The sequence below is a fragment of the Morone saxatilis genome, unplaced genomic scaffold (genome assembly GCF_004916995.1).
Source record: "Morone saxatilis isolate NCDOM2014 unplaced genomic scaffold, NCSU_SB_2.0 Contig1, whole genome shotgun sequence".
NCBI lineage: Eukaryota > Metazoa > Chordata > Actinopteri > Moronidae > Morone > Morone saxatilis.
Genome location: NW_023339651.1, coordinates 14,751,533 through 14,763,380, shown reverse-complemented (window position 1 = coordinate 14,763,380; position 11,848 = coordinate 14,751,533). Strand labels below are relative to the sequence as shown.

At 41.2% G+C, this 11,848-nt stretch overlaps 1 protein-coding gene across 1 annotated transcript in view; it reads left to right on the top strand.

The window, feature by feature from the left end:
• Positions 1 to 5,280: 5,280 nt before the first annotated feature.
• rhbdf1b (rhomboid 5 homolog 1b (Drosophila)) overlaps positions 5,281 to 11,848 on the top strand; it is a gene marked incomplete at its 3' end in the record, with an annotated part of 34,889 nt that continues 28,321 nt past the window's right edge. The window contains 1 exon segment of the mRNA XM_035659353.1: positions 5,281 to 5,616.

The window sequence follows — 11,848 nt, the reverse complement described above, 5'->3', positions numbered from 1 at the left end:
ATCTTCTATAGTTCAGTCTCACTGGGAAACCACTGATTAACACGACAAAAGGATTATGCATTAGAGCTACTGTAATGCTTTGGGCAGGTTTACACCCAAAACCTTAAACTAGTTAGAGCAGCTAGAGAATATGAGCTGTCAGTCACAGTCAGATAATTACTTTTCCTCAGTCACTATGATAAAAATGATCTGCTCCAGGTGAGGCTTGAACTAACAACTTCAGCATCAATCTGCAGATTACTGCATGCTGGCCAATTGCTTTAGCCAGTTAGATCTCTTGTCAAGTTGAATTTGGGTGGAGCTGCTGGGAGTTTACTGAGGTCACCACCATCAGAAAAGATAAAGATTGTGGAAACAGTGTTGTAGGTAAACCATGAAAGCTGTCGGTCTCTCCAGCAGCTAACTTTTGTTGTCTTGTGAACTATTGAACCATTTGTTCCTTCCTTTTCTTTCACTTTGTGGAGCAGGGAGGGAGGTTAGTTCCCCTGGGCGAGATGCTTTCACTGCATGCTGTGGTTAAAGGTGCTTGGACACTCCATTAGTCTGCCTGTTTGCTGTGTGTTGTTGCTGTGAAGCACTTGTGGTGGTCAGTACCACCACAAGTGAAGACAACATAGTGTGTAGGAGTTCTCTAAGTTTAAAAATCAACCTTTCTTTAAAAACTGTAAGTTTAAAAGTAGTTAAATTTATATAAACAACATAAGGTTGTTTACACAGCAATGTGTCTAAATATATGTCCAATATAATAAAACACACACAGAGGTCATTCTGCAAATTTTAAATCAGTGGGTCAGTTTACAGAACTTTATGATGAAGTAATTGTTTTCCAAAAGCTGCTGTTCTCATCTGTTTACTGGAATCATACCACAAGAAACTGCCACTTTATTACTCCACAAGGTGGAGCTGTGAGGTAGAGTTATGTTTCTTCTAATACCACAGGATCGTTCATCATATTCAGATTCTGTAATATATATTTAGCTGATGTAGTTCACGTTAAATCAGTACTTAGGGATATGGACTTAAGGATGAAGATATATGTTTATGTGTGAAATTTCCTGAAGAAACTTCAGAATGCACAGTTTATTTAGTTTGTCAAACAAAGTAGAAGAACAAACAAGACTTATAATTACTCTGGTAAAGTTTTGATCCAAATATTCTGTCACAGCATTGTATATTGATTTTGGACTGGACTTCACAGTGTTGTTAGAGTTAATTACATGCCTGAAGAAAGTATTTCATATTTTCAATTTAGTGTAGTTTGATTTATAGTTGTGGCCCACATGTTACAATCACTGTAATCCATCACAGGGACCATCTTCTTCCTCCAAAGGTTACACTGTCATCATNNAGGCTCTGCAATTTGAATTTTCATTTATAAACACTACAGTTTTTGTTAAATGGCCAGCAGTAAGGTGTACATGATTTGCTAAAAATTAGTAACAACATGCAAAAATATTAGTATGGTCCTTTTAAAATAACCAACCAGTATATGACTGGATTACATCTGTTCCTAATTTTTCCTCTGAACCTAAACCATTTATTAAAGAAGTTTAATATAAAAGCAAGAATCAAAGCCATAAGGTGGAAAAGGGTGATAAATTCCTCATTTGAATAAACAGGTTTCCCTGTAAAGTCTATAAAAGCTTCTTAAAGCATGAAACGTACCTTTGCAAGTCTCTCCTGTTTCCTGCCGCTGCTGATTATCCTTAAAGCGTGTTTCCTGCAGCTACGCATTGTAATCAGTTTTTACAAAAGGAAAGCAGTTGTATGTCCTGCACGTAATGTGACTCTCTCTCAGTGTCAACACAAACAAAGAGGTAAAGGAGTGTTGCAGTAAATAGTATTTAGAAACAAGCCTTCATTGCATAAGACGCATTTAGGCAGACATTTATGTGTACGTATATGCACCTGTGTGAAGTGAGTGTGTGTGTGAATTGTATATGGTTTAACCTGCAAAACATACTGACAGTTCAGCTGACAAACAATAATCTAAAACTGAAACAAAAATGCACCAAACCTCCAAAGACACTTGACCCGAGCACAGGCGGTTTCCTCCTGTCTTTACTGGTAACTCACATGTATAAAAGCTCAGGCCCAGTCCCTCCCAGCACTGGCCGGTTTGTCAGAAAGTTTGCCAGGAGTGTTTCCTGTGCTGGCCTCCAGGACTTTAAAGCTAAATGTAGCCGAGCAACTTGGATCTAAACAGGCAGAAAGAGGAAACACAGTCTCTCTGCAATGCTCGGGACACACAACAGAAACACACAGCTTACCCATTCCTTACTTACACCTTCACACACACACACAACTTACACACTCACACCAATGATAGCTTTCTGGAAGGCTTGTCTGAAACTTTCCACATGCATCATGTATTTTTTTATGTAAGCATTCTTGTTTTAATTCAACCAGTACTTTGTGTTAAACAGGATGGGCTGTTTTGTTATTGTGTTATATTATATTCATTATATTCATATAGATTTCTCAGCTCAACCCTAATATCAACCTAAAATAGATAATGTAACGATCGCTTTACAGAGCCCAAATCACACATCAGGAGTGGAGTTACAAATGGCCAAAATCATGACAAACATATCAAATGGTGAGTCCTGTTCACCAAGCTGAGCAGTTATTGCCCCTGTCACTGAAGCTAACAGGTAAAGGTGGCAGATGTGTGGCTCTGATGACATTCCCATCCCATGACACCTAGCCTGTAGTTTTCACGCAGGTCTTTTCTTACTTGCCTATGTAAGAGTGAGTGGCTAATGGTAGTGCTCCAGCCGGTTACCTCACTCCCAGTGTACTACTATCAGACATTATGGGGCCGAAGCAATGCTCCTATGATGCTATTAGTAAAAATCTCCACTTCTCCCAAGCTTGGTCTTTCCCTACCATATACACACTATGCACATGTCTGCATTATGTGCATTCAAAATTAAGTTAAACGACCTAAAGGTAGCAAGGTTTTTAGTGATGCTCCTTGTTGCCTGCAGAGATCAAAGCAGTAAAAACATACTGTATCTCTTTTACATATGTGCGCACACACATCTGTTTCACTGGCAGTGGTATAGCTATTGCACAAAACCAGATGCTTTTTTAAATTAAACTGGTCAGAAATACAGATAAGTGTCTCATTCTTTCTTTCTTTGTCTTTCTTTTTTTTAAGTGGAAATCAAGTATGTGAGGAAACACTGAACTCAATGGTTCTTGTGAGATAAAACAACTGTCACAACATGTTTTGTCATAAAACCATGGGGGGTAACTGTGATTTAATTTGAATGTTTTATTTCCTTAACTGAATCTTAGGAAATCATTTGTAGCCATTTTGGCAGCATCCTTCCAAAGATAAACAACGTGTTCCTGCCAAAATGACTGCAATTGTTATTAATGATTCACAGAAGTAAGTACTGATGACTTTCATCATGATACACTGGAATGCATTGTGTAATTATGATTTGAGTTTGCAAGTCATGTAACACCCTAAGTAAGGTAATGAGTTCATGATGGTACAGCCAGATACACTGCCTGTATTTAAAAATTTCTATTGCCATAAGGAGTGAATTACATCCTTTAATTTTTCAGGTATTCATCACCACACCAAAAGGAAAAAATCATCCCTACCACACCCAGAAACACCTGGCCAGGCTTGTACAGCGAACAATCCACAACCACGAAAATGATCCTTTGTACCGAGCTGTATCTTTTCACATCTGACGACCACATTGTTGCAGGGACTGAACGTTGTGGTGAGCAGCGCTGTTGAGTGATGGTGGTCAGATGAACCCTATTTGAAGGTGGTTGTTGGCTGTGTGGTGGGTGAGGGGTTGAAGGAACAGGACACCGACCCTGCAGGGGAAACTGGTTCAGGGGAATCCAGAGAGAGAGTCTCCAGGACAAAACATCAGGCTAAAGTAGACAGAAGGCACATGCAGCATTTCCAGAGGGACAAAGTGACTATATATCAATGCACAGTTTATTTAATGTTTTTTTTTTTTTTTTTTTAATGGTTCAGTGCATATGTGTTTGTGCAGTATTTCAGTACCTAACTTTCACCTGCCCATGCTTATCTGTCACTATGACAAACAGTGGGGTTTAGGGTTAGGGTTGTCATGAAGAGTACACATGGAGGAAAACATTTACATATTCCTAATTAATATGTATTTAAACTTGCTTCCCTATTTGTTGGTCCTGTGGTAGACTAGTAATAATCATACATGTGTATTGTGTCTGGCTCTTCTTTTCCACAGAGTTTGGTCAGTTTAAAGTTGCATTATCATTCCTGAGGTTTTGAGACATCTTTCAAGATGTGTAATATCTAAAACAGCTCAGAATTCTGCTTTACCTTAGGCCTCAATAAATACCTACAGTATCTCCAGTGATTAAGGCAATTCTTCAAACTAAAAATTGCTGTCAAGAGCAAAAAGTGAGTAATACTTAAAGTTTTAAAGGACCAGTGTGTGGGTATTAGTGACATCTAGCGGTGAAGCTGCAGATTGCAACCATCTGAATATTGCCCACCAACTGTGTAGGAGAATTTACTGTGGCCAGAAAATGTAAATGGCTGTATCTAGAGCCAGAGTTTGGTTTGTATGTCGAGGCTACTGTAGAAACACGGTGGTTCAACATGGCGGACCCACTCCCTCTGCAGATAAAAAGGATTCATTGTAAGGTCACGAAAACACAACAAGTCTTATTTTTAGGTATACACTGATGAAAACATACCTATGAATATTACATTATATTTCTGCCAATAAATCCTCCTAAATGTTACACACTGAACCTCAAGAACTCAAGTATACTTGCAAACCCAGCGAGTAAAAGAAAAAATATCCACAATATCAATATTTTGTTTTAGTACTTTTATTGTAGTTACATACTCATTAACAAGTGATTGACCCAGTAAAGAAATAAACAATTGGAAAAAAAGATAAAACAGTACAATCTGGATAATTGGCCAATTTAATCTAATTTTTTTGATGAAGAGTTAAATTATTATGGACTATTACTGTGGAGTTGCGGTTAATCTGCAAAAAAAGATAATATATGTTGCATAAATGACAATCAACCTCTGCTGCTGCTGTTAGTGTATTTAATAATGAAAAATACAGTAAACAGATTACCAGCCTCTGCTACTCCTAAACTGTGTAAAACCTCTTAATTACAACAAACCTGTTTTGACAGGATGCACTCGCCCTAACTGCTCCCTGCAGTTGCTCGGTATCACCGGTAGGCGGCACCGTGAGTTCGGCCGGCGGAGCGGCAGTCGGTCGGTGTCCTCTCATCCAGCGGCGGCGGCAGCAGCAGCGTGGGCGGACCGGCAGTCACTCCACTGTCAGACCGACAGTCTGTGCCGGTGAGGCGGGCGGACAGCTGCAGAGGAGCCGGTGTGCCTCACTCAGAGCAGAGGTTGAACTCGGCTGATATTAGACATCTTTATGGCACGCGAACACCGCCCTCACTAACATCTGGAGCTCGCGCCTCATAGTGATACTACTCTTCCTCGCGCCCGCGGGATGCGCGGCAGGTATATAACTTATGAAGTGACCGGCCGGCGTTAGCAACTCACCGGGGGCGCCGTCGGTGCCGTACTGGGCTGCAGGAACCGGACTCAGTTTGAAGGTAAGCGAGGGGGAACACTGGGTGTCTTTGACCGAGCCTGGACGCCTCTCACACCGGCTGTGAGTCTGTGCACACCTCGCTGTTTGTCGTTCACGGTGCAGGTTTTGCAGTGTGTTTATTTATTTATTTATTTTGTACCGGCGCTGCAGCACACTGGGGTCTCTGGGTGGGGTCTCACGGGGGGGGGGCAGCACACATATGAACAGTGTCGCTTAATGCACGGTGGGTGTAGTGTAGAGTTTTACACATGTGCATTGCCTTTCAAAATTAAAAACGTTCGTATATCTTGTGTGTCAGGTTGTCAGTGACCAGGATGTCAATGCTGAAGTGAAGAGGAACAGTGGTATGTTTGTTGTGGTGTGTGTGTGTTTGTGTGTGTTGTTGTGTCAGACAGAGAATAAAAGCCACACATACCCACAAGCACAGGTCTTATTGCAGGGTAGCCTTAGAGATATAAAATTCCTCCTTCCCATGACTCATCTTCTTTTATTGATGTCTTTCATCTACTGTATGAAGGCCAATATGGGACCAATGAAGTGTTTGTGTGTGTTTGTGTTGTGGGGTGGGGGGTGAGTGAAATGAGAAAAAAGAAAGAGCTTCTGTATCGTTTAACCCACTGGCAAACCCCTCTATATCCACACTCAATCTGAACTGAATCAAGGCAAAGTTGGCACCAACGTCGATGCACACACACACACACACACACACACGCACCCACACAGGTTAGAGAGATAAATCGATTTGAGAGGGCTTCAGGCTCCGGGGCTGCTGGGATAAAAGGGGGCACTTTCTGTTGCTGGCTGTGCAGAAATCCCAAAGACACAATTAAACTACTGACCCATGTCATCAAGGATTTGTTTTGGCTTCCTGTTTGGAATGATGGTAGGAAGCAGACTTTTGGGCCAGATGGCAGGAGCGCACACACACACACACACACACACACACACACACAACACAACACACACACACCACGCACACACACACACACATATACACAGCACACCTGACAGCCAGTCCCAGAGTTCTTCTTAGGAGAACGGATTAGTGCCAGGGTTTGAACGTAAACTAAACATCTGCAGCAGTAAAATGCAACATACACATTAATGCAGCAGTAATATTAATCCAAGAACATCAGAACATCATATGTGATTATAGTAAAAGACTGATAGGGAGCATTTTACTGCATAGTAAGTACTTAAATAAAGGCTCTAAATAGTTTGTCCACTGTTGCTGAAGTGCCTACAGAGAATATTAGCTGCTGATTGAATGTTTTATTTTGGAGGGAAAATACAAGTCTTTCAGTAACCAGGAATTGTTGAACACCGGAATAATTTCTGCAAAAGTATTTAAATATTAAAGCAATCTGATCCAATTTTGCAAACCAGTACCTCTGGCTTTACATTCAGAGTGATGAATTGTTTTGACCAGCCAAATCTCCAGTTGTTTTATTTCAAAATATGGAAGAATATCTGTAATGTTGCATGCAAAAGCTTCAAGTCAAAGGTGACAATACTAAACGTCTTGTTTTGTCCGACCTACAAACTGAAGATCTTTGGGCCCAAAATGGCGGATTCTCCACTACTGAAACGCAGCTAGTAATATTATATCCCATTCCTGCAAACAGATCCTTTGAAATGTTCCACACTGGGCCTTAAATTGTGATCTGAAAAGCAGCACTGCATGGGAAAATCACTTCTTCTCTGCAATTAAACGTGTCGTGACTTTGACACTTCAAAATGACAACTGAAAGTGTTTCTCATTGTCTGAAGACAAAAGTAGAACGCACACAATCACACGTAACTCTGAACAGGAAGCTGGCAGCACCTCAGAAGATATGTCCTCTGGTGTGAACCATCGCTCCGTGTAAATATGGTAGGTGTCTGCGTGCGTTCGCGGTGACATTTTGCAGGTGTGTTGTTATCTCTTCGTCTCTTTCCTCTGGCGCACTTAGCGTTCTGCGTTCGGCATGTTTGAACAGGCTGGATAGAAAAGAAGCGGCAGTGACAGTAGTGGGTTTAATTCATGGGCCGCTGCTCTTATAACTGAAATGCACCTTCCTGTTTAGAGTCCTGTGCCGGTGCATCAGGGTGGAAAACTGGTTTGGTTTTACAGGAGCCCTCCAGCATTTTCACAATGCATTTTTCATGGCAGTTTGCCCATGAGTGGATCTTCTCCAGGGCCTACAAGCTGCACTGTTTATCTTTCTTGTGTTTTGTGCCACTACTCACTGCCCAAGTACTTCTTTCATCTAGGATCGGCCTGTCAAGAAATTCAAATAGGATTTTGACTAAAGTTTAGCAAAAGCAGGAAACGACGGCATGTAACACTGTCAGGTTGTACCAGGAGATACTCTCAATATCTTACTCCGCTTTCAAATGCCGCAAATGTCTGATTTGTTCTACTCCTCCTAGGGGACATAACCCATATCCGAAAGCATTGGTACCATTTTGGTTATGTTGTTTTTCCCCTTTTCTTCTTTTCTCTTTTCGGAATTTTGAATAGAGAGAGACAGGAAAGGGGAGTTATGGGTTCATGTTTTGAAAGAATGGAGGCATTTGGACGACTGTTGCGTATTAAATGAGTTATAAGAATGTGTCTGTCAGTCTTTGTATGCTGAATTCTGATGTTATAACTGACTTATGAGTTTTCAGGACAGTCTTCACCATGCTTATTGATTGACACTGTGGCAGAAACCGCAGCTCCATCAGAACCACAGGTTTGATGTGCACACGTGTGCAGGTTTTCCCTGGTTATTTTGCAACTTATTAGCGCTGGTTGCACAATTTGAACCAGCGGATCTGGTGCGCATAATTGTGGCTTGACAGTGACGTCATAGCTTCAGCGGGTGTGCGTAGACCAAGATTTGCACCTGCCGCGGGCGAGGAAATAACCTCAGTGCACGCTATGAAAAGTGAAATCCCTTCGGTGCCGAACAACGGACATCACAGTGCAGCTTTTTTGTCAGCTACATCAGTTGTCTAATGTGTGATTTGTGGTTTTTGTAAGCAAACAAATTCAGACTTCACACTTTGAGCTTCTGCGTGAAAGATTAGCGGTGTCAGGACTGCTGCTAGGTTTTTGGAACAGAGCTGACTGACAGGTGAGGGCAGGAGTTATCGCGTCTGTCCTGCAGTTTGTCTGTCCCCCCGAAAGACCAAAAGATCAAGATTTGAGCTCATCCCTAACAATCTAGACAGGGATTTTTTTAATTATCTCTCTCTCTCTCTCTCTCTCTCTCTCTCTCATCATGTCTCTGGGTATTATTTTTCTGTCACTGTGTTAGGCTCACTCCTTATTTGTTTATTTTCCCCCACACACACGTCATCATGCTGTATCAAAACCGGAATGGCCCCATCAGCGTGACAGACACGCCTGTGCTGCCAGAGCACTCACACAAATCAATATCACAGATGAAAAACTACAGAGCAAGTTCACGCACACACGTTCTATTTTTACTTCACAGGACAAAATAAAGGAAAAGCAAACAGTAGATGGTTCTATTTCAGAGACACTCATCGGTTGTATTGCTCTCTGTGTTATGCATATACAGTTACAGTTACATGTGCGTATACATTTACTAATCCTCTTCGTATTCCATTAATCTTAAGTCCCACGCTCACCACTGTGTGTTGCTGGTTTAATTTTCCTTTGCCAGCCTAGAGATAGAGACAGAAGTAGGACGGCTGTAGGAGTCCATAACAGTACGAAAAACAGTGCGGTGCATCAAACGGGTTGTCGAGGGTTAAAGTGAAAAAGCAGTGACTGCACAGTGGAAGCACGGGTCACTGAGCGGTCACGAGTGGATCGTCAAATGAAGGGTTGATGAATAATGGGCAGATGTACTGTCATGCTTTTACTTTGAAATGTTCACCGTTGAAGCTGTCTGAGGAATGAAGAGTCTTTGAAGAGCTGACTGGCACTGGGAAAGATACTGGATTGCCTTCAGCTAACTGTTTCAAAGGTTTATCCATTACTTTAAGCAGTGTACTGTAACCAGCTAATTATTTATTACTTTAAGCTAACTGTCTCTGCTTCCTCGCTAACCCATTGTCATGTACTCTCAGTTGCAACAGTGTTCAGGTATTACAGCTGACTCAGGAAAAAAAAACAAAAAATCAAATCATAATTTATGTTTTTTCAAATAAGTCGCTCTTACGCAATCTTTCCGTGTGCCCCCTGGCAACTCCAAAATGATCCCCTGGTTGGAAACTACTGATTGGAACAGTTATCCCATTGTCTTCACACACACACACACAAACACATTACACAATTTCTTAATCAAAACATGATTTTTTTTCAAGTGTTCTTGGCAACAAGTCCAATGAAAAGACCAAAACCAGCTATGATTTGATTCTACTAGTATTGTGTGTTTAACATAAACGGACCACATTGTTGCCCTGGGCGACATGTTCCTTCACTACCATGAAAACATGCACTGAAGTTCATCTTGTGTCAACGCCACATACGCTGCCCCGCCGCAGTACACTCACTCCAGCACCAAATGTAATTAATCTGCAGCGGGAGACAGTCCCTAATAACTTTTACTCCCTCGTTTGTCCGGCTGTCGTTACACGTCGGTCCCAGGTTGGGAAATCAGACAGTTTTGAGAGATAAACTAGCACGTTTTAGTATTTTCATGGTATTTGCTGACAATGGGGAAAATATGGAGTAATGTCAGAGAGATTTTGTTTGTTAAACTTTTCTAATTTGACATTTTGCATAGGGAAATCCTTCAATAGAAACCCATTGTCTTTTGCTTGAACTTGTAACAAAAAGCCTGTATGAATATCAAACTGCCTGTCAAAAAGGAATTTTAATCTGCCCATTATGTGGCATATACTGGTCTCCAAACTCTTCTTCAATGTCCATTTCATGACAATGCTGTCCCAAGGCCAGTGTTCTCCTCAGAGACTCCAGACTTCTCTATGAAGATCCTGAATAACTCCTCTGTGTTTCCTTGAAAACCACAATTATGACCTCCATTTTTCCCTCTAAATCCTCTTTTCAGAGCCAATTCTCTCTCCCCCCGCTATCTTACCCTCATGTGGCATCTGTGGGCAATTACCATTAAGTTTTCATACAAGGCCAGCCAACAGAGGAAGCTGTTGTATTAGAGCTCGCAGCGTGAGTCTGCTGGCTGCGTAGAGGGACGGCAGGAAGGAGGGATGGCGGGAGGGATGGATGGCTGCTGAGGAGGTCTATTCATGTCTCCAGGCGAGGCCATACTTGAGTAGACACTTATTGTGACGGTGACCTTCCTGTCACCATGCAGCTAACACAAAGAAGCTTCATATGGAGGTCAGCTGAGATGCTCTCTTTGTTTCTCATCCTGCCTGTCAACTCTGTCTCTCTTTCCATGTCTGCTGCTCTTTACAACATTATATACTGTTTAATGTATACTGTTTATTGACGTCTCCTTATGATATAACAGCCGTCCATTCTGAAGTGACAGATTTAAGCAATTAAGCGTAACAGCGTTTACTGACTTACATTAGAAGACAAAGACGATTAAAAATAGTAAAACCTTGTGAAGTGACGGCTGATGCAGTTTTTATTAAGCCTCACTATGACAAGAGGAGTGGCTGCATGACCTTTAACCCTATGTGTGATAATCAGAGGATGTCCTGTCTCACAGCAAAAGCACGACAGTCAATGTAAAGCAAACCAGTGAGGAATATTCTGGAGTGGCTTCAGTAATATTAATCTCACACTAGACTAGCGACCCAGGATATATAAATGCTTATTGTGACTGTCAAATGATAAAGCTACAAGTTTGGACAGTTTTAGTGAAATATTTTACCCCAAAGTAAATCATTGCTTTACGATAACTGTCTCACACCCAAAATGTAGTTGGTGACATCATTTTTCATTCTAATATATAAAATAACAATACTTTTTATTTAACGTCAGTATTTTGATATCATTCTAACTTTTGTGCTTTCTATCTATATCTGTATCTTTATACCTATCTATCTAAGATATTTATTTTTTATTGACGTCCATTAGTATATAGTTGTTAATAGAAATGGTAGAGTTTTTCCAATACTAATACCAGTATTGGAAATTCCTCCAATTCGACACGGAATATAGAGTCCATAGGTCAGTTTTCATTAGTGTATAATCACCTGAAAATAGGAATAGTTTTGTTTTCGTTACCTAAGAATGAGCCGTTTTTATCTACAGACGCCATTGGTTCGCCATACTGCAGCCCAAAACGGACCAACCAAACACT